This window comes from Emys orbicularis, chromosome 11 (genome assembly GCF_028017835.1).
Source record: "Emys orbicularis isolate rEmyOrb1 chromosome 11, rEmyOrb1.hap1, whole genome shotgun sequence".
NCBI lineage: Eukaryota > Metazoa > Chordata > Testudines > Emydidae > Emys > Emys orbicularis.
In genome coordinates this window covers 78,684,522-78,709,030 of record NC_088693.1, presented here as the reverse complement: position 1 = coordinate 78,709,030, position 24,509 = coordinate 78,684,522, and the positions used below count along the sequence as shown (strand labels likewise).

Sequence of the window (24,509 nt, the reverse complement as noted above, 5' to 3'; positions counted from 1 at the left end):
CTGCCGGAAAATGGCTACCAGGAGAGCGCTCACCTCGCTAGCTAGAGCTCAACCCCTCCTCAGCCACTATTAAGACGCCATCTCAAATGCTGTGTGTGAAGCCAAACAAACAAACAAACATTCAATGCCCACAATAGGATTTCCAGGCTGGCCCAGGCTGCCCACTGCGGCGCAGACAGGCTGACAGGTCATTGTTCAAAGTGACCGGAGAGTTAATCCTCTGCCCCTGCCCAATCAGTCACAAGTGCACACGAGAGCCCTGACGGTGCCTTCACCACGTGTGAGAACAAAGGGGATTGGGACGGGCCGAATGGGCTGCGCTTGTCTGCCTGAGCATCACGCTTTGATGGGATTTGTGCTCCTAAATCCTTTGGGTGCTTCTGAGAGCTCCCTCTGGAGTGGCTTTGTGGCTATGAAATTACAGCAATGGGAATTAGCGAGGAACCAGGCGTGCAGAAACTACTGCCTGGAGAGGCCAGAACAGACCGAGGGCAAATCTACACTACAAAATTGAGTCAACCTAAGTTACGGTGATGTACAGCCACCGCAGGCATTAAATTGCTTTTGCATGTCCACACTACGCTCCTTGTGTCAGCGGTGCGCGTTCTCACCAGGAGTGCTTGCACCGATTTAACTGTAAGTGTGGGGCACTGTGGGACGGCTTCTGAAAGGTCAGTGTAAGCAACACAGGGTCTACACGGACACTGTGTCGCACTAACTACATCGCTGAAGCGCTACACCTTTCCCAGAGGTGGAGTTATTACGTCGGTGTAGTGGGCGAGTTACGTCGGCGGGAGCTACGTTTCAATGTAACGGTTACAGAGGTAGGTCAATGTAAGCTGTGTAGACCAGGCCTGCGGGGTTTACATTTGACAAACACCTTTGTGACTTTTACAGCACAGACACCAACAGCTGCTTCTGGAAAGATCAAGTCAGTCTGGGTGTTCCCGTTCATGCTGTTCATTTCACATGTCATAACTATAAAGGGAAGGGTAACAGCTCTCCTGTGTACAGTACTAAAATCCCTCCTGGCCAGAGACTCCAAAATCCTTTTACCTGTAAAGGGTTAAGAAGCTCGGGTAACCTGGCTGACACCTGACCAAAAGGACCAATACGGGGACAAGATACTTTCAAATCTTGGGGGGGGAAAGGCTTTTGTGTGTGCTCTTTGTTTTAAGGGGTTGTTCACTCTTGGGACTGAGAGGGACCAGACATCAATCCAGGTTCTCCCCATCTTTCTAAACAAGTCTCTCTTATTTCAAACTTGTAAGTAAAAAGCCAGGCAAGGCGTCTTAGTTTTACTTTATTTTCTCAACTTGTAAATGTACCTTTTACTAGAGTGTTTATCTTTGTTTGCTGTACTTTGAACCTAAGACAGAGGGGGGTCCTCTGAGCTCTTTAAGTTTGATTACCCTGTAAAGTTATTTTCCATACTGATTTTACAGAGATGATTTTTACCTTTTTCTTTAATTAAAAGCCTTCTTTTTAAGAACCTGATTGATTTCTCCTTGTTTTAAGATCCAAGGGGGTTTGGATCTGTATTCACCAGGAGTTGGTGAAAGGAAGGAGGGGGGAAGGGTCAATTTCTCCTTGTTTTAAGATCCAAGGGGGTTTGGATCTGTATTCACCAGGAGTTGGTGAAAGGAAGGAGGGGGGAAGGGTCAATTTCTCCTTGTTTTAAGATCCAAGGGGGTTTGGATCTGTATTCACCAGGAGTTGGTGAAAGGAAGGAGGGGGGAAGGGTCAATTTCTCCTTGTTTAAGATCCAAGGAGTTTGGATCTGTATTCACCAGGGAATTGGTGAGAGGTTTCTAAAAGCTTCCCAGGGTAGGGAATGGTGGCAGCGGACCAGAACTAAGCTGGTAGTTAAGCTTAGAAGTCCTCATGCAGGCCCCTACATTTGTACCCTAAAGTTCAAAGTGGGGATACAGCCTTGACACACACACAAACACACCATTGTCCCACTTGACTCTAGAAAAGCCAGTCAAGTTATCCAGAAACCCACGCTGCAGGTGGATCCTCATATTTAGAACGAAACATAGTCCGACTCTGCCCCTCTCCTCCTTGTCCTAGACTGTCTCCCCCTCCTGCCATCCCCTTCTCTCTGTTCACTTCTGCCCCGTCTCTTACTTACAGCTAGTGTGAAACCAAATCATCTCCATACTGGCAATTATCAAAGTGCAAAATAAAACTTGATTTTCAACTGGTTAAGCCTGGCCATTGCAGTTCCTGCTTTGCAGGTTCCCTCCCAGCAGCTGAAAGCGAGCAGAGTATCGTGTGTTACTGGTACCCCGGACACAAGACCTGAATTAAAGGCGGTGGCGGCAGCAGGAATGCTGCACCAAAAGAGGCAGCTTGACTTGAATTCCTTTGAAAATATTTTTAATGAAACCTGGAGATGACATCGTGCACGTCGGTAGCAGGAGTCAGCCAGCGAGTGCAGCAGAGACGCGAATGAAAAGAAGAGTGTCAGCATCAGATTAGTCTAATTTACAGAAATCTAACAGCAAGGGCTCCAAAGGAAAGTCCATCTGTTTTCACTTGGCAACCACAGCTGACTTAAAAATAAAATCCTCCTCTGCTAGATTGTTAAACAGCCAGCCGAATGTGTAATGGTTCAATATCAGGACAACACATTTCTGTAAGGGAAGGTTCTAATGGGCAAGCCCTTTTAAAGAGTCCAAAGGTCTGCTGTATTCGTGAATACAGCTGTACCTATTTTTACACACACACACACACACACACACACACACACACACACACACACACACACACACACACACACACTAATTGCTTATGTATCTACTTGCTATTGGTCAGATTCTGATACCTTATTCCACAAGCATTCTCATGGACTTCAACAGGACTACTTCCAGAGTAAGGTGCTACTCAGCGTGAGTAAGGCTATCAGAATCTGCCACAATGCCAACAGACTGACTTACAGTAGCTGAAGGCCAGCCTAACCAATGGACAGTTCCCAGCTACCAAGGATCTCCCAGGCGATGTTCAGAGGGGCATTTGTTAGACAAGCGTCTCTTCTCCGGCATAGTGTTTATCAGCCTCTTGTCAGACACTGGGGAAAGATCCTGGTTAATGCACTTCTCTCACAAGTAACAGAACAGGCTGGAGTGCAGAGGAGGAAGGGGGGAGAGAGATACACGCTGAACAATGACCTGAAAAAGAGGCAGCAGAACTTCTTGGCAATCGGAGGAGCAGACGTCCAGTGGAAAGCGCTAGAGTGTCACTGCCATGCCTCCATGATACTCAAGTGCTGCAGAACTTCACAGCAGCCTCTGAGCTACGGCACAGGAAGAAACAAGGGTCAAACACTCCAGCCCACACCAAAGAAAGTTGTCGCGAGTTGATCTAGGCTGGCACATCCATGCTTTGAAACCAGCTTTCCTTCTCTTGCCCCTGTCCTCATCCGCTGATGGGGTTTCCCAAACAACATTCCCATGGTCCACAGGAGAAATGTGAACAGCCTCACGCTGCACAGAAAGCATGGGCAGGCGTGAAGCGTTGCCCTGACTGATTTAAAAGACAAAGGGCATCCAGGCAGGAGTGCCTTTTTATCGCACGGTTCCGTTCTAGCTTCCAGCATCCATGGAATACAATTACATCCATGGAATACAAAGCTGCTCCTTTGCCCTCCGTTCACATGCAAGTTCCCCAGTGTCCTGGCTGCTAACCCCAACAGAGGCAACTGTGACACGAACAGACCCACCCCACTTCGAATCCATCTGATATTTGTGCCAAGAGGCGAGCAGACACACTCATTCCTGGCTGCCTGTACATGAGAAACCTGCCTTCACACAGCAAGAGTTTAAGAAGTGCCTTGGCAACAGTACTCCTTTAGTAAGTAGCTGCAGGGCAGTGAGTCAGGAGGTGAAGAGAGGACTCCGCGAGGCACACAACGGAGATACACAGCTCCAAGCTCTCCCCTCCCCACTTGGGTAGCAAGTTCCCCATAATGGCTGCAGAACCTCGGCTTTAGCAGAAGCCGCAGGGACAGACCAGCTCCTTGTTGCTGCCATCCAATTCAGCGGCGTCCGAGAGCGCCAAGGGGCAGCTTGCTCTCTGGATGGGTCATCCTCTTTTCTACCCAACAGTCCACGCTTTGTGACATCACAGGCAAGCCCTGCACCCATTGCCATGTAGACCGTGGACAGCCACAGGGACAATGAATAAAGTGCTTGCTTTCCAATAAAGAGGGCAGCTCGCACAGGAGATGTGTAGTGTGTGGGTGAGGCAATGGGGCGATGCTAACACGGAGCTCCTACAACAGCGGGGAATGAGGGCGACGGCCCACACCGAGCTCCTACAGAAGTTCCCAGATTTGAAAAACAAGAGACAAAGCCAGGAAGCTGTCTGATTTCTCCTGCAGAGCCCAGAAATAGCCACATTTACCAACAGTTCAGACTCCTCCGGGTTTAGTGATGTGAGAGGAAATTGTGACAGCTCTTTTGACAATGCCTTGCAGGCCTGCATTTTAAAACATCTCCCCAAAACCTTCCATTCCGTACACAAGTCACTTTCTTGCCTTCCAATAAGATTACCCGTCACTCGACTTTCTCACAGAAGGTGCAAAAGGGATCAGGAGTCTGGGAACCTCCACAGTTACTGAGAGTCTCTGGCTGTAAAAATCTTGCTAGCTGACTGGGTAGCCAGAGCGCGAGGGAATCCGTGCAACCTTCACTGTTCGCCTTTTGTTAAATAGGTGAGAGAGACAAGGGAATACCCCCTTTCTGAACTGCATCCCCCCTGCACACATACCTCGCGTCTCCAGAGAGCAGCTTAAAAGGAGAGGAAAAATCCCTATGAGAAAGGTGTGGCTGTTTGATGTGTTCAATCCACCTCTCTAGGAAAGAGCCAACGTTACACCTTTCACCACAGACACTGCATTTGATTGCCTTCTGAGCGACTGCACCAAGCGCTTGGTGCAGCTCAGAATTTGGAAACGTTCCCAGGCTTTTGCGCAATCTCCCGGAGCGACAGGCTCTCTGAGGCCTGCCTGCCTGAAGTAGGCGAGCTGCTGCATTCGGAGCCCAGCGGTGCTTTCTCCCCAAGCAAGGTCGCATTGCAATAGTTGAGATTCACTGCAAGCCCGCCCAGGCACGTCCGAACGGGACGGCCATGGCACAGTGCAGGAAGGCACGTCTCACTACCATCGCTCTTTGGGTACCCACAGAAGACCCTGAGGCCAGGAACTAACCTGACGGCCTGATGGCGTCAGAGGTGATGACAAGACCTCCAAAGCACCTCCCCTCCCCCAGTATCACCTCTGCATCCAGGTGCTGACGTTCCCCCGTCAGAGAGAGCTGCGAGACAATGCTCTGCTGGGGACGTAGGGAAGGTGGACAGCTGGGTGTCAGCGCTTCATTGATGGCTTTGAGTCGGTGTTGTCCCCCAGTCTCCTCCAGCAGCTCCACACGAAGTGTGAGCAGGGCAGGAGGAGAGACTCGAGCCTGGTGGCACTCCACAGAGGGACTCCAAGGGCAGAGAAACAGCTCCCCACGTGGGGTGGGCCTGGAAGAAAGCACAGCAGGCCCCTTAGTGCGTTACCTCTTTACGGGGGGACAGCAGCATCCCATAGCGATGGGATCTCATTCCATGGAGAGATCCAGCAACAATCTGAATGCCCCTTGCCAACGGCACCATCAGCACGGCTTCGTTAGCGTCTCAGCACGTGCAAGAACGAGAGGGGAGAGTCTGGGGTCGAATGCATCCAGCAGCCTTCCTTGTTGGTTTCCTATTTCATTACTGGTCAGACTGTTGTGCACTCCAAGGGTGATGATTTAGTTACCTCTGTACAGAAAGAGAGGAGTATCTGCTCATGGCTGGAAGGCAAGGACCAGAGGGCTAGGTAGACTCTGGGATTTCCATCAGTACTTGCAGGATTTCCCCTCAGAGGTGGTTCTATGGCCCCCATTTCCACAGTGTCTGATCGCCTCGCAGTCGTTAATGTGTTTATCCTACAGCCCCACAGCAATTACCCCCAGGCTACAGCTGGAGGGCTGAGACGCAGAGAAACTAAGTGAATTGACCAAGGTCGCACAGGGAGGATGTGGCTAAGCAGGTCACCAGAGTCCCAGCTTAGTGCCTTAGCCACTGGACCATCCTTCCTCTCTAGGCAGGGAGGGAGTTCTGAGAGAGAAGACATCCGATGATTGGATCTGAACTCAAGGCAAGGTTCCCGGCGTCCAGGAAAGCCATCTGGAATGCAGGCAAATTCCCCTGTCTGCTAGGCAGAATTCTTGATGGGGAGCATGGTTGCTACTTAGTTCTGGAGCTGAGCAAAGGTTGGCAAAGCCATTCATGCCTAAGAATAGTTCAGCGAGATGCAATTTAGTGACTTATGATGGAGAAAGAAGTAGGATCTCTTGGCCTCTTCTGAAAAGTCTAAGACACCAGCACAAGGAATTCCAGGGCTGAGGCAAAGAATCTGCTTGTATTTTTCACCACTGTTGCAATAAATAAGAAAATTCATGCTTCATCTGCCACCAAGTTCCATAGGAGTAATGCGGGGGAGGGGCTGTTTCCATGTCAGAGTGGCCAGAGTCTCTGCTAGTTGATATATCACTTGGGTAAACTTCTTTTATTGACATGTTTGTATTTACTTGGTTCTGGGAGCTTTCTGCGACACACCGTGATGACAGGACATTCCTCTTGCCCAGAGACCGGGAGAGTTTGGATCTCCACCTCCGGAAGGTGGTAGTCTAACCAGAATTGAAAGGGTAATTTTTCTCTTCCCTACATCCAAGTCCAGTTCAAAGGCCTGACCCAGGGAAAGTATGGAAACTGCTGTAGGATTCCAAGTGTAGAAGGGGTAGGGAGGAGACTTTGGGCCACTGCATGAGACACCTCGTTGCGAATGCTAAGGTCTCACAGGATGATGATTCTTGGGAACTTCCATTGTCATAGAGTTTAAAGCCAGTGGGGGCCATTAAACCACCTAGTCCCACCTCCTGTATAACACAGGCCATTACACTTCACCAGTTTCCCCGTATTGAGCCCAACCAAGCAAAGCTTCCAGAGAGGCAGCCAGTCGCGACTGGAAGCGTTCAAGAGATGGAGAACCCAACACTTCCCTGGGTAGGTTATTCCAGTGGATAATCACCCTTGCTGTGAAACATTTGTGTTTTATTTCCAATTTGAATTGGTCTGGCTTCAGCTTCCAACTACTGGCTCTTGTTTTGCCTTTCTCTGCCAGATCAAAGAGGCCTTAGTACCCAATATTTTCCTCTCTGAAGCTATTTCTATATTGGTATCACTGCATGTTGTGCGCCCATAATGTTGGAGCAAGTCTCCTCAGCTCCTTAAGAAACCTGTGCTGTTCAGATGGCCACGTTTGTCTCGTCTCTGAATGCACAGACTAAGTGGTTGCACTCCAAAGGATTATATTGCGAGGAAACCTTGTTTGCATTTGAGTTGGGTGGGAACAGATGGATCCCCCATTCCTGGATGTCTCCACTGCTGGTTTTTAGATTCTGAGTTGGTCTTATCTCAGCTGTTGGTTTTACACATGATTATTTTTAAATATAATGAATACATGTGCTTCCTGCCTTCTCAGGCTATTGTTTCATTCAGGAGAGTGGCACACACAATGATAATGTTAGCGTCTAAACCAAGCTGCAGATTAAAACTATAACTGGGATGGGACTGGAGAAGGGGAGCTTGCAATGTGCAGCACAAAGGGAGCCAGAGAACACAGCAGAGTCTATAGCACACGGGCTGCTCCTGTGTAGACATTTTCAGGCGTCCAGCAGAACAAAGTGACACTTTCACCCTGCAACTGTCTGTAGGATGGACAAGGGAAACATTTCAGCTTTTATCTGTTACAGGAAGAAAAGCCCAGCAGGGCGGCGTCAGAAAGATATCGGTGCTTTCAGGGTGTTATGCATTACCTAATTATAGTAGGGGCAGCAGCAAATGCTATGGGTTAGGCTACATATGGAGTCCTCCGTTTTCCAGTGGCCCAAGTTGTTTTTGAAGGGTTTGCTCTTTCTCCCGGAGCTATTCCAGGCGTGGAGCCTGAAGTGATTGATATAGCGAGATCTGTTAGAAAGTTTGAGTAAAAACAGTTCAAGCTATGGAAAAGGGTGACTGTGAAACGATGTGAATATTTTCTAACATTAGAAAACAAACCACTAGCACCAAAATAGCTAGGGACAGACCCTGGGTTTTGACAAGAGGCAGCGCTTCCAAACAAGCAATGCCTTTGGGTATTTCAGTGAACACTGGGATCTGTGGGACTGAATCACGACTAGTAAGATTATACACCCCAGCCCTGGGAAGAGTACAGCTGTGGTAGGGTGCACGGAGCTAACCCATAGAATCATAGAATATCAGGGTTGGAAATGACCTCAGGAGGTCATCTAGTCCAACCCCCTGCTCAAAGCAGGACCAATCCCTAGACAGATTTTTGCCCCAAATCCCTAAATGGCCCCCTCAAGGATTGAACTCACAACCCTGGGTTTAGCAGGCCAATGCTCAAACCACTGAGCTATTCCTCCCCCCAACCCAGCTGGGAGAGAAGCGCACGCGGCAGCTGTGCATGCGCATAACAGAACAGGTTGCAGCGTCAGAACTTTGTACTGCCAGATGAAAAGAAATAGAAACAGTACGAAGTTGCCAACATAACTACTAAAATACTAGCATTGGGCAGGAAATGCTGTTCTTGGCCTGGGAAAGTTCTCAAGAATTTGAAATTTTTTGCTGTCCTAAATCAGAACGAAAAGTCAAAGTCTCAAAAAAATGTGCGAGCACACAATCTGCAAAAGAAACAGTGGGGTCGGGTCAATCAAAATCTTTCATTTACATTTCAACCTTTAATTTTTTTAATGTATTTTATTACTATAATTAATTTACATTTCTATACAAAAAGTCATTTCAAATTGAAATATAGAACTTTTCATCTGGAAAATGTCAAGGTGAGACTTGACAGTTTTGAAACTCTTCCAAACAAGACATTCATTGAAACTGACCCTTCCCCACAAATCATTTTGATTTTGACAAACTGACATTTCCCAACAAAAAAAGTTGAGTCAAAATTCCCAGCCTGCCCTATAAAATAGGTTCTCATAGGCCATGCGCCTTTCTGTTTTGTTCAACAGTGAAGTACTACCGCATTTAAGAGATGAAATTTGCCTAAGCATAAAAGTATCAATGAAAAATAAGATTACAAGACACTCTATTTGTGTGTCTAGGTTTAAAAGAAAAATATTGTATAATATTTGTGTTCTTTGAGAAATAGTATGTGAGTGTAATTAAGCCACACACAAAGAGGGGCAGAAGTTAAGATTCCGTAGACAAATTTAGCGTGGGCATTTCCTGACTCAGCAGTAACATTATCTATGTATTACAGAGCCCCACCCTGAGAGAGAGAAGGAGTGTGGAGGAAGTGCTTACATCTCTACAGACGCAGATCACAGCCTCAGTTTTCAGCCAGACCCCAGCGCTAACCACGGCTCTCCTCTGCATTCCTGCTCCTCGCGTGGCATTTCTGGATTACATTCTCAGACTCTCTGCTGACCAGGGGGTGGACTTCGAGCTAAGTCCAGAATGTGCCCAGGGCCAAAAGAAGTTCTGCAATAGAGACATGCCCTAACAAGAGAGCATTCCTCAATTCACTAATCCACGCCACCCGCTATGCAATCACTCTCGGCTACAGGGTACCATGGTGATTAGTGAGTATTTTAAGGGTGCTTGTGCACCAAAACATCCGACGGCGCACAACTTCCTCAGGAGGACTGCTAGTGGCATTCCAGGTCACAGCAGAGATGCAGCGTTCCAGCTTCAGCCAAGCAGACGGTCACGCCGCTCAAACTTGAGCATTATATGGTTGGGCCAATTCCCATTGGCTTTAAATCTAATCAATCTCTTCCATTTCATGCCAATTAAACTGCAGCCCTTAGGCTCATGGCAAATTACCAGTGCAGCCATCAGTTTGGGAAAGGCTTTTTCCATCAGCTCCAAGGCCAGAAGGGACCACTCGGATCACCTCGTCTGATCTCCTGCATAGCACAGGCCAGAGAGGTTCCCCACAATAATTCCCAGAGCAGATCCTTTAGAAAAGCATCCAGTCTGGATTTAAACCTTGTCAGTGATGGAGAATCCACCACAACCCTGGGTAAATTGTCCCAGTGGTTAATTACTCTCACTGTTAAAAATGTACACCTTATTTCCAGTCTGAATTTGTCTAGCTTCAGCTTCCAGCCATTGGATCGTGTTAGATCTTTCCCTGCTAGGCTGAAGAGCCCATTATTAAATATTTATTTCCATGTAGACACAGGGCCGGATTAACTCTCCTGTGGGCCCCGGGCTATTAGATTTTATGGGGCCCCTGTATACAAGTCTTTTTCCTAATTTAAAACAAAATGATCACAATTATGGCATCGAGGCAATTAACGCTGTACTAAACTTGCCTTTTAATTAATTTCACATGCCGGTCGCATTGGCACTGTTATGGATATCAACAGTGAGCTGAGCAGGATTTTTTGTTTTCTAGCTTTTTTGTGGGGGAATATCGAACACTGAGTACTGTTTGAAATACTATTGCTCTGGTATTCCTTGTGTCTCATATAGAACACTCATTTCCAACACCTGCTCTGTACAATGATTACATAGCTGCTTGCTGGATGGAATCCAGCATAAACCAGTACCAGGACTTCTACAGCAGAAAAACACCTGGATTAAGCCTGACTTCTTGAGATAGCAGAATTGCAGGTACCACCCTCCCTCCAGTTGTGCCAAGTCAGCCTGGGCTACCAAGCCTTTGACTGACATTACAATGAGAGAGGAGTTCAATCGTAACAACTAAGAGATTGAGTCTCATTAATTCCGTCCCTCTCTGACAAGGAGGGTTGGTAGAGGAAAGCCTCTTGTGGAAATAACCGCCCCTCCATCGCTGAGAGCAACATTCCTGCCATCAGCTCCTCCACAAACAAAGAAAGAGAGTCCATCTCTTTTGTTAGGCAGTTAGAAAGGAGGTAGAGCCTTGCGCAGGCCTATTTTTTAACCCCTCCACCCCCCGCAATTCCCACTCCCACCCGCTCCCATATTGTTTCTTGCATTTTTATTCCATTCCCACCTGCAAAAACCTTACATCCCACAAGAGAGAGAGATCCCACCATGCTACTAAAAAACCCCACATTCGGTTAACATATTACAGAATTCAGACACAATTTTTACCACTAAAAGAATCAAACAAATCTTGCTTAAACCACATAAAACAATACTTCAACTCGTTATAATAGACATCAAATCTCCTTCTATCCCTCCCTTAAATGCAAGACTTAAAACCTTCATTAAAAAAAAAAAAAAGTGCCCCCCCCCACGACTTTAGGGCGCATCAGAAAAACTAAACCTCTGAGTGTGATTCGCTGCCCTGACTTGAGCCGGTGCACTACACCGGATTTGTAGCGAGGGAGATAAACACGGATAGAAAAGAGAAGCTCAAACACAATAATTAGCAATTTCCCAAATCGGCTACTCTTGGTAAACTGACGAGATATTTAGTGTTTTCCTGCAAATTCCCGCAATCTGTTTTCTTTTGCCCACTCCATCCTGCCCACAACAAAATACATTTTACCCACTCCTGCGATTATGGCAGTGGGTCCTGTGGGATCCCAGTCCTGCTGTGGGGCTCTAACAGAGGCACCCACACGGCTGGGAATTGTGACTGCAAAGTACTTGAACCTGCTCACTGAAAAACCAACAGAATTTAAGCCACAACCACTGAGAGCGCACAGGGCATTTCCTGGGACTTGATGACTGGTTGGCAACACCCAAGCAACAACTGAGGGGAAGTAAAAGACAGTTACAGAAAAGGGAACTGTCTTTTACTTCGAGAGGTGTTGCTCATGTCTGTCTATTCCACAGTAGGTGTGCGTGCTCGTCACGTGCACCGATGCCGGAAGTTTTTCCCCTGCAGTACCTATAGGGGAGCCCCTAGCAACCCCTGGAGTGGCGCCTGCCTGGCGCGGTATAAGGGGGGCTGCGCGCTCCCCCCACCCTCAGTTCCTTCTTGCCAGACAACTCCGACAGAGGGGAAGAAGGGTGGGATGTGGAATAGACATGAGCAACACATCTCGAAGAACACCAGTTACGGAAAAGGTAACTGTCTTTTCTTCTTCGAGTGATTGCTCATGTGTATTCCAAGCTCTATCTGTTGAAGGTGGGTAGGAGTTCACAAATTCTCGGGACGGAGCACAGCCCTGCCGAACCCGGCGTCATCCCTGGTTTGGGAGACAATCACATAGTGCGAGGTGAACGTGTGAACCGAAGACCACGTGGCAGCCCTACGAGTGTCCTGAATGGGGACATGTGCCAAAAAGGCAAACGACAAGGCCTGCGCCCGAGTCAAGTGCGCCTTCACAATTGGTGGCGGCGGGATTCCCGCCAGGTCATAACAGGTATGGATGCGCGAGGTGATCCAGTTGGAGAGCCGCTGAGTATAGACCGGCCGACCTTTTATGTGCTCGGCCGAGGCGATGAACAGTTGTGAGGACTTTCTGAACGGCTTAGTCCGCTCCGCGTAGAAAGCCAGAGCCCGTCTCACATCCAGCGAGTGGAGGCGGCGCTCCTCACTGGATGCATGGGGCTTGGGGCAGAGGACCGGCAGAAAAATGTCCTGATCCATGTCATAGGCGGAGACCACCTTCGGAAGAAACGAAAGGTGTAGGCGGAGCTGGACCTTATCTTTATAAACACCATCAACGGGGGCTCGGAGGTCAGGGCCCTGAGCTCCGAGACCCATCTAGCCGACGTGATCGCAACCAGGAAGGCCACCTTCCACGAGAGGTGTGACCAGGAGCACGTGGCTAGTGGCTCAAACGGGGGCCCCGTGAGATGGGCCAACACCAGGTTTAGATCCCACTGCGGGACAGGGGGCCTAACATACGGGAAGAGGCGATCTAACCCCTTAAGGAATCGGCCAGTCATAGCATGGGAGAAAACCGTGTGGCCCTGCACTGGCGGATGGAAGGCTGATATGGCCGCCAGATGCACCTTGACTGATGAGGGCGCCAGACCCCGGGCTCTAAGGTGTAGGAGGTAGTCCAGAATAAGCTGGATCAGGGTGGCCACCGGGGAAACGCCCCGCTCGTCCGCCCATCTGGAAAACCGAGACCACTTTGCCAAGTAGGCTCGGCGCATGGAGGGTCGCCTGCTTTCTAGGAGGACGCGTTGAACCCCGTCCGAGCACATCCTTTCCTCCTGACCTAACCATTGAGCAGCGACGCCGTGAGGTGGAGTGCCGCTAGGCTGGGGTGGAGGAGGCAGCCCTGGTCCTGGCAGAGCAGGTCCGGGCGGGACGGCAACAGCCACGGCGGGGCGACCGCAAGGCCCATGAGGGTCCCATACCAACGCTGCCTGGGCCATGCTGGGACAATCAGAAGGATCCGAGCCTTGTCCATCTTTATCTTTTCCAGGACCTTGCCGATCAGCGCGAACAGGGGAAAAGGCATAGAGAAACTGGCCTAACCAGGGAAGGAGGAAGGCATCGGAGATAGGGCCCTGTCCCAGCCCCCCCTCCCCTCCCTGGAGCAGAACCGGGGGCAGCGACGGTTCTGCCGAGTCGCGAACAGGTCCACCTGGGGAGTTCCCCACACTTGGAAAAGTCTGTGCATGACCTCGGGGTGGAGAGACCACTCGTGCTGAGGGGAGAAGTTCCTGCTCAAGCGATCCGCCCACGTGTTCCAGGCGCCCAGCAGATGGAAGGCCTGTAGGCAGATGTAGTGGGCTATACAAAAATCACACAGCCTGAGGGCTTTGCGGCAGAGGATCGGGCCCCGCCTTGCCTGTTGATGTAGAACATCGAGGCCATGTTGTCCATGAGGACTCTGACCACCCGGCCCTCCAGGTGCGAGCGGAAGGCCATGCACGCCAGCCGTACCACCCTGAGCTCCTTGACATTTATGTGGAGGGTCAGATCCTGAGCCGACCACAGACCTTGGGTCTGAACGTTCCCCACATGGGCCCCCCATCCCAGGTCCGACGCTTCGGACACCAGCTCCAGTGACGGGGCCCTGCCCCTGAACGGGACCCCTTGGAGCATGTTTCTTGGGGAGGACCACCACCCTAGGGAGGTGATCACTGGCTCAGGTACCGTGAGGACTTTGTCCATCCTGTCCCTGGCCTGGGAGAACTCCGAGGCCAACCAGAGCTGGAGGGGCCTCATCCTGAGTCTGGCATGACGGACCACACACGTGCACACCAACATGTCACCCAAGAGCTGGAGGCACGCTCTGGCTGTTGTCACCGGAAACCTTGCAACCATGTCAATGAACCCCTTCAGAGTCTCGAACCTGTCCAGTGGGAGGGAGGCTCTGGCCGACAAGGCATCCGGGACTGCCCTGATAAACTCTATGCATTTAACCGGGACTAATATGGACCTGGTGTTGTTTACCAACAGGCCCAAAGTGGTACATGTGGACAGAAGGCGCGCCACGTGATCCCACACCTGCAACCGGGAGCTGCCCTTGACCAACCAGTCGTCCAGATAGGGGAAGTTCTGGACCCCTTGGCGCCTGAGGTAGGCTGCCACCACTGACATACATTTCGTGAATACCCTGGGAGCAATGGACAGGCCAAACGGGAGGACCGTAAATTGTGTTCCTGCCCCACCATGAAATGGAGGAAGCAGCAGTGCCCCTCGAATATATGAATGTAGAAGTACGCGTCCTGCAAATCGAGGGCGGCGTACCAGTCCCCGGGATTCAGGGAGGGGGATGACGGAGGCCAGGGAGACCATGCGGAACTTGAGCTTCACCATGTGCTGGTTCAGGCCTCGCAGGTCCAAGATGGGCCTGAACCTCCCTTTGGCCTTCGGGATAAGGAAATAGCGGGAGTAGTACCCCTTGCCCTTGAACTCCCCAGGTACTGCTTCCACCGCTCCTAAGCCCAGGAGCTGCCCCACCTCCTGCTCGAGCAGAGCCTCGTGCGAGGGGTCCCCCAGGAGGGATGGGGGCGGGGGATGGTTGGGTGGGGAGGAAGAAAACTGGAGGGTGTAGCCCGGGAGATGGTGTTGAGGACTCATCGGTCCGAGGTCAATTGCGATCACTCCGGAAGGAAAGCACACAACCAATTGGAGAAGGGAAGCTTTATTGAGGGTGGATCCCTGATGAGAACTGGCAGGGCGCCCCCGGGCTTCCTGTCAAAACCGTCTTTTCCCTGCCTGCTTGCTCTTGGAGGACCCAGGCTGGGGGGCAGGCCGAGACTGCCTCTGTGGGCGCCTCTTATAGTCCAGCGACTTCTTATAAGCGGTCTCGTATTTTGGGTGGGTGGCCTGAGTGGGAGTCTGCTGTGGCTTGAACTTAGGCTTAGCTGGAGCCGGAACATAGAGACCCAGAGTCTGGAGAGTCGTGCGGGAGGCTTTCAGGCCATGCAGCTTTGTATCCGTTTGTTCCGCAAACAGGGTTTTGCCGTCAAACGGGAGGTCTGCGCCTCGCTGGACAGCCCAGAGAGCAGGAGACACGACGCCCTTCTCATGGGCACCGCGGAGTCTGCTGCATCCGAAGCCGCCTGCAAAGCTGCCTGCAAAGTTGCCCTCCTCCACCAGAGCTTTGAACTCCTTCCTGTCGCACTCCTGGAGGGAGTCCTCAAACTTGGGCAGGGAGCCCCACAGATTGAACTCACACCGGCCCAGGAGAGCCTGGTGGTTCGCCACCCATAACTGGAAGCTCGAGGACGAATAAATTTTCCTTCCAAAAGAGTCCAGCCTCCTTGAATCTTTATTTTTTGGGGTAGGAGCTGGTTGGCCCTGCCGTTCGCTGTGGTTGACCGACTCGACCACCAGGGAGTTAGGAGCAGGGTGGGTGTATAAGTATTCATGTCCCTTGGCAGGTACAAAATACTTGCGTTCCGCTCTCTTAGAGATGGGGGCCAATGAGACCGGGGTTTGCCACAGGGCATTTGAAATTTTCACCACCCCTTCATGGAGAGGCAAGGCCACCCTGCCCGGTGCCGAGGAGGACAGCACATTAAACAGGGAGTCCGAGGGCTCCTCCATCTCCTCTGCTTGGAGGTGGAGGCTTGATGCTACCCTTTTTAAGAGTTCTTGGTGGGCCCTAAAGTCCTCCTGCGGGACGGAGGGGCCATAATCGCCTCATCCGGGGAGGGTGAGGAGGCTGGTGCGGTACTTTGGGTGTCGACCGGCACCGGAGGGTCCACCACCTGGTCATTCTCTGGACACAGTGTCAAGGATGTACGTCCCACCGACTCCTTCCTCGGAGGTCTGGAGAGGGAGGCCGATGGTCCTTCTGAGGCTCTGACCACTGAGCGAGCCCCCACTGGTGGCTGCGTTGGGGGCCACGGTGCCCACTGGTACCATTGGGCCGGCCACAGGGTCCGGTGCCACTGCACCTGCTGTGGCACCAGCGGAGCCGGCTGTTTGGCCTGGCTGGCCTGGCCCATCGATGGACGACTACAAAGGGAGGCCGGGCTGACATACAACCTGCTGCTGTCCCTGGACTGGGAGGAGCGGCGGCGCCGGGAGCGATTCCGACCATGGGATCGCGATCCCGACATGGAGGACCGGTACCGTCAGTAACAGCTGCTTCGCAATCGGCTCCGGTGGTCGGACCCACAATGGCGAGATGATGGCAATCGACGCCCAGGGCTGCGGAGGCGGTGCCGTGGTGGGGTCCTGGAGCGGGACGACAAACGGGAAAGACGTCAACGTTCGTGCCGTGACTGGCTGCGATAGCCCCTCTGAGACAAGGGCCTTTGGCGATGTCTGCCTTAGTCCTGGTGTTCGCTCCTGGAGGCGGAGCGGTGCCGAGAGTCTCAGTCGGATGGAACCCAACCAGACACCTGGTGGGCGTCGAGGGCAATCCACGAGGACTTTGCCCTGAACGGCCATTGGGCGGCGAACGGCGTCAGGAACATTCCCTCGACTGAGACCGGTACCGAGCCGGGGGCGACTGCGGAGATCCCAGCGGTGGCTTGCCTCTGGAGCGCGGGGCTGACATCGGCAGTGCTCCCGGTACCGGCATGGACATAACACCCCGGGTTGCCTGCAGGGCCTCCGGTGTGCTGACTAGTCGATGGCACCGGAGGGTCACCGCGCACCGACACTGCGGTGCCTAGTGCCAACTTGGAGCGGCGCGCCAGAGCCGGGGTCAGCGTAGACTCCAACAGGACAGCCCAGAGCCTAATGTCCCTTTCTCTCTTGGGCCGAGGCTTAAACAACTTGCAAATCTTGCAGCGATTGCTGAGATGGGTTTCCCCCAGACAGCATAGACAGTCCGCGTGCGGATCACTCAGTGGCACAGATCACCTACAAGTGTCGCACGACTTAAAACCCAGGACACGGGGCATGCCCCGGCCCGGGCAGTCTAGCTAAACTAAACTAACTAAACAACTAACTAACTACAGGTACCACACACTGAACGAACAAGCAGTTTCGGGGACGAGCTACAGCAAAGCTGGAGCAGAGCAGTTCCGAAGCACCTTCACTGGCAGCAAGAAGGAACTGAGGGAGGGGGGAGCGCGCAGCGCCCTTTATACCGCGCCATAGAGGCCGACCATAGAGGGGTCGCTACGGGCACTGCTAGGGGAAAAACTTCCGGCACTGGTGCACGTGGCGCGCATGCACAACTATTGTGGAATAGTCATGAGCAATCACTCGAAGAACTCCAGCAGATCATTAATCCCCAGGATGTGCCTTGGGCCAAAGTAATTACTGCAATTAAAGAGGAAAACGAAAACAGATACATACACAGGCACACATTTTTTAAACCATGGAGAAGCAGTTTAAATCAGTGTGTACACAGCTTTCCTAGAGCAGTAATAGAATTAATGCATGAGCCAATTTGATTGTTCAGCAATCTCTTCGCTTTCCATTGAGTTAAGGCGATCAATACCTCACTATATTCCCAGGCAAAAAACTGGAGCTGGATGGAGTTGAGAGTACAAATCACTAACTTATGCGTAAGAACCATCCCAAGAACGTAACGATGCTCGGGGCTTAGACAAGAAAATTTCTGGCAGTGAGGGCAGCCAGGAACGGTCAGATCCCAGAGATTTTAGCACAGGAAGAAGCAGCAAGATTGACGTGTGGGTGTTGTTTCGAAAGGGAGGGATGAGTCAAAAACTAGAGCTGAGATTATGGGTGAAGTGACAGGGAGGACAGTGGTGCTCTCCACCGTGACAGAGAAAGAGGGTGAGGAGAAGGAGCTGGGATGTAGCCACGTTATGTTTTAGTTGACAGCTGGACATCCACAAGGAGATGTCAAAGGCAGGCCGAGATTTGAGTCTGGACAGAGTGCGACAGGTCCTGAATAGAGAGGTAAATCACTGAGTCATCAACACAGAGAGAAAAAACTTTCTCCAACTGGTCCGGGACCTGTATGAAGGCTGCACCACCACCATGCGCTCCATGGAGGGAGAGACACCCAAAATTCCATAGTGGCATGAAGCAAGGCTGCCCCCTGAGCCCCATCGTTTTCAACTCAGCCATGGATCTGCTCATTCGAGCGATCTCGATCTATACGACAACAGAGTGAATATCCTGGCCTACACAGACGACCTGGTCCTGATTGCAGGCAACCCTGAGAGTCTCAAACAAATGCTTGACATCACCAGCCAAGCTGTCAACTGGATGGGACTCCACTTCAGTGCCAGGAAGCGTGCATCCCTGCATATCGATGGCAGTAGAAAGGATTCAGTCCAGGCGACGTCTTTTCAGATCCAGGGTGAACCCAAGATCTTCCTCGACGACGGGCAAGCAGACCAACAACTTGGCACAGCGACGGGTTTCTGCATCCAGCAGACACCTGAGGATACCATCGCGGAGATCCTACGAGATGTGGCCAGGATCAACTCCTCCCTATTGGCACCATGGCAAAAGATCAACACCTTGAACACCTTCCTGATCCCCCATATCTCATTCATCCTGAGGGGATCTGCCGTGGTGAAGGTACCTCTGAACAAGGCAGACAATACCATCCGGCAGCTGGTGAAGAAGTGGATGTTTCTTCCCCAGAGGGCCAGCAATGAACTGGTGTACATCTCGCACAGGCAGGGCGGCGCCGACGTCCCTCGTATGGGTGATCTGTGCAATGTTGCCGTGATCACTCACGCCTTCTGACGTGTCCGGACGCCACGGTGAGGAACATCGCGGACAGCGCTCTGCAGGATGCCGTCAAGATGCAAATTGCCAGGACCCCCTCCAACCAAGATGTCACCACCCACCTGAGCGGCTCGCTGGAAGGTGAATTTGGAAGAGACAGGGGAGACTTTGCTTCGCTCTGGACTCCTGCCCGCAATGCTACGCAACTACTGGAGAAGTGTATCAGCTGCCACTGGACGTGGTGCGAGGAACGCCAGGAGCTGGGAGCCCTGGTGCCACAGGTGAAGAATACAGATTACACTATCATCACTCCAAGAGCTAGAACCATGCTGGAGAGGACCCTGAAGAAGGATGCCATCTGCTGCCAATATGTGGAACACCTGAAACGGAAGCCAGACCAGGGCAAGGTGACGTGCACGTGGAACGCCAGCAACCACTTCCTTCCCGGGGGCAGCTTCACCTGATTTGCTGACTGGAGGTTCATCCACAGGGCCCAGCTCAACTGTGTCCCCCTGAACGGAGCCTTCCGCCACAGGAATCGGGACAAGCAATGCAGGAAGTGCGGCTATGCCAACGAGATGCTACCCCACATCCTGAGTAGCTGCAAGCCCCATTCGAGAGCTTGGCAGCTGCGACACACCACCATCCAAGATCGCCTGGTCAGAGCCATCCCGCCACCCATAGAGAAGGTTGCCATAAACTCAGCCATCCCTAGAACCGACAGCCAACTGCGACCGGACATAGTCATCACCAAGGACTGGAAGAAGATCATCATGGTGGACGTCACACAGTGCCATTAGAGAACAGGAACCCGGCTTTTCACGATGCCCGAGCTCGAAAGGTAGAGATATATGCCCCTCTGGCCGACATCTTGAGAGTTAAGGGTTCCCAGGTCCAGACACATGTACTGATTGTCGGAGCCTTAGGCGCATAGGACCCCAGTAACGAGCAACTGCTGAGAGAATGCGGAATCGGTCAACGCTACGCTCGACTGATGCAGCAACTCACAGTGTCGGGTGCCATCAGGTGGTCGAGGGACAACTACATACATCACTGGACATCGGCAATACCAGGAGGGGTGAGCCGGAGTGCCGATGAGAAGTGCAGACCGGAAAGTAATTCAAATACTTTCTTGATGGACTGTTTTTTCCCCCCCTCTAAATGGACAACCTATCCTAATTCTCAATTACTGAGGGACAATCTCCACTTGCTGATATATTTTGCTTTCCACAACCAAATCTCTCTACAACTTTTCATGAGTGATGTAGCCGAGTATTCGCATTCTAATATCTAAACTGTATTGTTAAATCTATTCACCTAGATTTGGATTATTGCTGATTATGTACTCTATGTATCATATGACTTTAAAAACAAACTTTGTATTTGTGGATAATCCAAGCACTATACCCAGATGTACAGACAGGTTTTCCCAACCTATGTACTATATAATTTTTTTAACATTAGCTTTAATAAAAATTTTAAATCTGTTCTTGTCAATTGAAAATGGGTCAGCTAAAAAAATCAGCCCTTGTCTCAGCTTTTCTTTGGCCCACAGGATCTTACCGGAAAAACCCAGACTCTTCAAACATTCCAGGTTATCAGACTCCCTGAGAGGGTGGCAGCAATAGGGGAGGGGGAAGGAGTGGGTTGGGAAGGTGTTCAGTTGCTGACGGGTAGGATGCATGGAATATTGGATTACTTCTCTCTAATGGAACTAGGGAAATAAATCAATTGCTAATTGACTTCTCTGTTAATGACATGGAAAGGCAGCGAAAACCAACATGCAATGTGGGGCAGCGTTAACACAGATGGTACTGGGCACTGAGTGAGGAGGCCTGGAGCACTTTATATGGCCAGCTACATGAGACTGAGGCGAGAGGCCAAAGACAACCAGTTACGACAGACTGAGAAGAAGCTCAAAGCCATCACACTTCCCTTTCCCCCTCATTTTACATAACAGTGACAAATATTTAATAGCAACATGCCTCTCTAGGCTAACCAGCTCTATGCCTTTTCTTTAGCCTGATGTGAATTAGCACAGGCGAATGCTAACCCCTCAAAACCAGGTTTAGAGAGTAACAGAGAGAGGTACCTTCGACTCCAGCAGGAAGCCCCGGGCTGAGCAAAGAGTAGAGCCAATATAAGCAGCATCTAACAAAGGGACTCTATTGATTTGGGGCTTGGCAACGTGACAGAGCCTTTGTAGGCCACTGGCGCCTGCAGGTCATTGCTGTCCTCTGTGGCATTGCACTCAGACATGCTGTTCTTTGAGCAGGGTGTGTCTGTAGAATGCTTTAGGACAAGGGCCCTGACCGGAGCCGCAGGCACTACTGTAACAAGTCAAGTGGAATGTCAATAATCGGAGCTCAATTCCCAGCTGACAGATGTTCAGTGGAAAACGTGTCAGCAGGAAGCCAAGGAAGAGCTGGAATTCTTTAATGTTACGGTAGCCTGAAGAGGCCTCAGATCAGGAGAGAGATCCCATGATTCTGGGCACTGCAGTTCAGACCCTCATCCTACAAGTGATCCCTCTGGACCCAGGACAGCACCCACATGTGGGGACGCTGACATTACTGACACATTGCACTCTATATGATTTTATGAAAATATGTTAAGGTAACTGGAATATGCTTCATGCAAAAGGTCTCTTGTAAGGTACCATTACAAAGCTTATAATCTACTGAGTGTGATCATCCTATTTGTATAAATGTACCACTCTTGTATCTGAAACTAGAAACATGAAATATAACTCTGAGGGCCTATTGTAATTAGGCAAAGTGTGGGCCATTAATGGTGGTTTGGAATCTTGATGACTCCCATTAACCAGGACCATTGTCTGCAGATTCATAGACTCATAGATTTTAAGGTCAGAAGGGACCATTGTGGTCATCTAGTCTGACCTCCCGCATGATGCAGGCCACAAAAGCTGACCCTCCCACTTTCCCTTAACTCAGCTGTTGAAGTCTCCAGATCGTGATTTAAAGACTTCAAGTCGCAGAGAATCCTCCAGCTTGCTGTGTTTTACCTGTAAGTCTCCCTGTATACGTGTGTGCTGGCAAGTGGGAAATGAAATCTTGCAGTGACATGTGATCATGTCACCTGAACTGGAATCCATCTTTAACCTGGTGTCTTTCCATTGAGAAGGAGGGGGTGGGAACCCAGAGAGGGACAAAGGGTTCCCGCCTTGTGCAAAAGAGATATAAATGGGTGGAACAGAACAAAGGGGGGGGGAAGGAGCCATCATGAGGAATCCCCTGGCTACCACCTGAGCTGGAACAAGGGCTGTACCAGGGGAAAGGATTGTGCCCAGACTAGGAAGGCATCCAGTCTGTGAAAGAAACATATTGAAACATCTCTGAGGGTGAGATCTTATCTGTATTCAGTTTCTTACTGTATTATTTTATTTTACTTGGGAATTCACTTTGTTCTGTCTGTTACTACTTGGAATCACTTAAATCCTACTTTCTGTATTTAATAAAAATCACTTTTTACTTATTAATTAACCCAGAGTATGTATTAATACCTGGGGGGTGGGGGGCAAACAGCTGTGCATATCTCTCTATCAGTGTAATAGAGGGCGAACAATTTATGAAATTTATCAGTTTACCCTGTATAAGCTTCATACAGGGTAAAACAGATTTATTTGGGTTTAGACCCCATTGGGAGTTGGGCACCTGAGTGTTAAAGATAAGAACACTTCTGTTAGCTGCTTTCAGTTAAGTCTGCAGCTTTGGGGCAAGTAAGTCAGACCCTGGGTCTGTGTTGGAGCAGACGGGCGTGTCTGGCTCAGCAAGACAGGGTGCTGGGGTCCCGAGCTGGCAGGGAAAGCAGGAGCAGTAGTAGTCTTGGCACATCAGGTGGCAGCTCCCAGGGGGTTTCTGTGATCTAACCCGTCACAATTACCACCTCCCTCTGCAGGGGCTGTTCTGTCCTGTGCTCTGCCAAGGACTTTTCCCCAGTGCTACGGAGTCTCCTTTACAAAGCTTTCAAACAAAGAGCTCCCACTATCTAACATTGCTATTGATCTGTTCCTATCCTTAATTATTTCTTACTGTAGCTGGAGAAAACCAGGAAGCCAGCTCCAAGACGCCAAATTGGATTTGACTACTGCTATTACCTTTAATTACCCAGTGTCCAGGGAAAGGCAAACCAGAGAGCGATCTTCTGAGCATTTCTCCAGAACGGTCGGTAACCTTACACATACCACCAAGGGTGCACGGCCCGGCAGTGACCAGCACTGCAGTGCTACAGCATTGCCTTGCACTCCTAGCCACACATGCACTTTACAAAGACCCAGTCCTGAGCACAATTTCATGCCGGATCACCCCCCAGACAAACAGCTAATCCTGCTTACCTCTGTGCCACCCTTAGGCAGCACGTGGTGGTGCTGGTTGTATAGGGGAAAGAATGCATGAGGATGTGCTACAGATGAGATTCGGGGTAATCACTGTTGTAGGCACATGCACATTTGGGGATGTTTTAAATTATGCTTTCCTGGTCTCCAGGTACCAAGCAAAAAGCTTGAATCATCTGGTTTCTGTAGAACTGTTTCGGTCCATGTGTGCAAGGTATTTGCTCTTTCTTTGGCTTCTGCTAGGAAAGGATTCGTATGAAATTCCCACAAGTACTTGTGGCTGCCATTAATAGCAAATCTAGATTTCTGATAAAGCTTGGGGGAAAAAACCCAGACACCCAAACTATAACATGATGGGGACACGAAGAGCCAGAGAGCCAGCCTAGGGAGGTACTCGGGGTGCTCTGGCACAACAAGAGTATTGGCAGCAACCACGTTTCACAGCCGGGGGGCCCATTTTATAGGCAAGTTCAGAGACAAGAGACTGGCCTCGAACACGTCCAGTTTTACCACCATGCCCCTGTCCTGGAGGCTCACCCCGAGAAGGACGTATAACTGGCAATGGAATAAAGTGCCTTGGCCGACAGATTTTTATATTCTGATATTTCAAGGGACCTTGGGTGGATTTCAGCAGTTTGCTTAATGGAAATAAATAAATAAAAACCACTCTACCCTCCTCTTTCCCCACGCTCCTCCTGGGAAAAAAATCTGTTTTTCAATAATCCATTAAATTCACACTAAAATAATAATGAAGGGATGAGAGGCTGTAATCTGGGACTAGCATGGCCTTGTGTCTGCCTAAATGACTCTAAGTAGATTAGCTGAACTGTCATGGCATTACACAAATCTGCTCCAACGGCAGTTCTGCAGGGAGATCAAACCTCTCCCTCCTAGAACATGCTATCACAATCCTAGATGTAAAGGCGCTGTTCACTCTCCGGTACGGAGGAGACTAGAGTATCAGAGGATAACAACGAAGGGCTTGGCTATACGAACAGTTAGTGTCTCGCACGCTGGGACGTAAACCCATCTTGCACCGGCGTGCCGCAGACTAACTGGCCACGTGGATCCTGCTGACACACA

At 50.5% G+C, this 24,509-nt stretch overlaps 1 protein-coding gene across 1 annotated transcript in view; it reads right to left on the bottom strand.

Moving 5' to 3' along the window:
• The window catches only part of SLX9 (SLX9 ribosome biogenesis factor), a 119,537-nt gene that overhangs the window by 36,811 nt on the left and 58,217 nt on the right, over window positions 1-24,509 (bottom strand). The window lies entirely within an intron of this gene.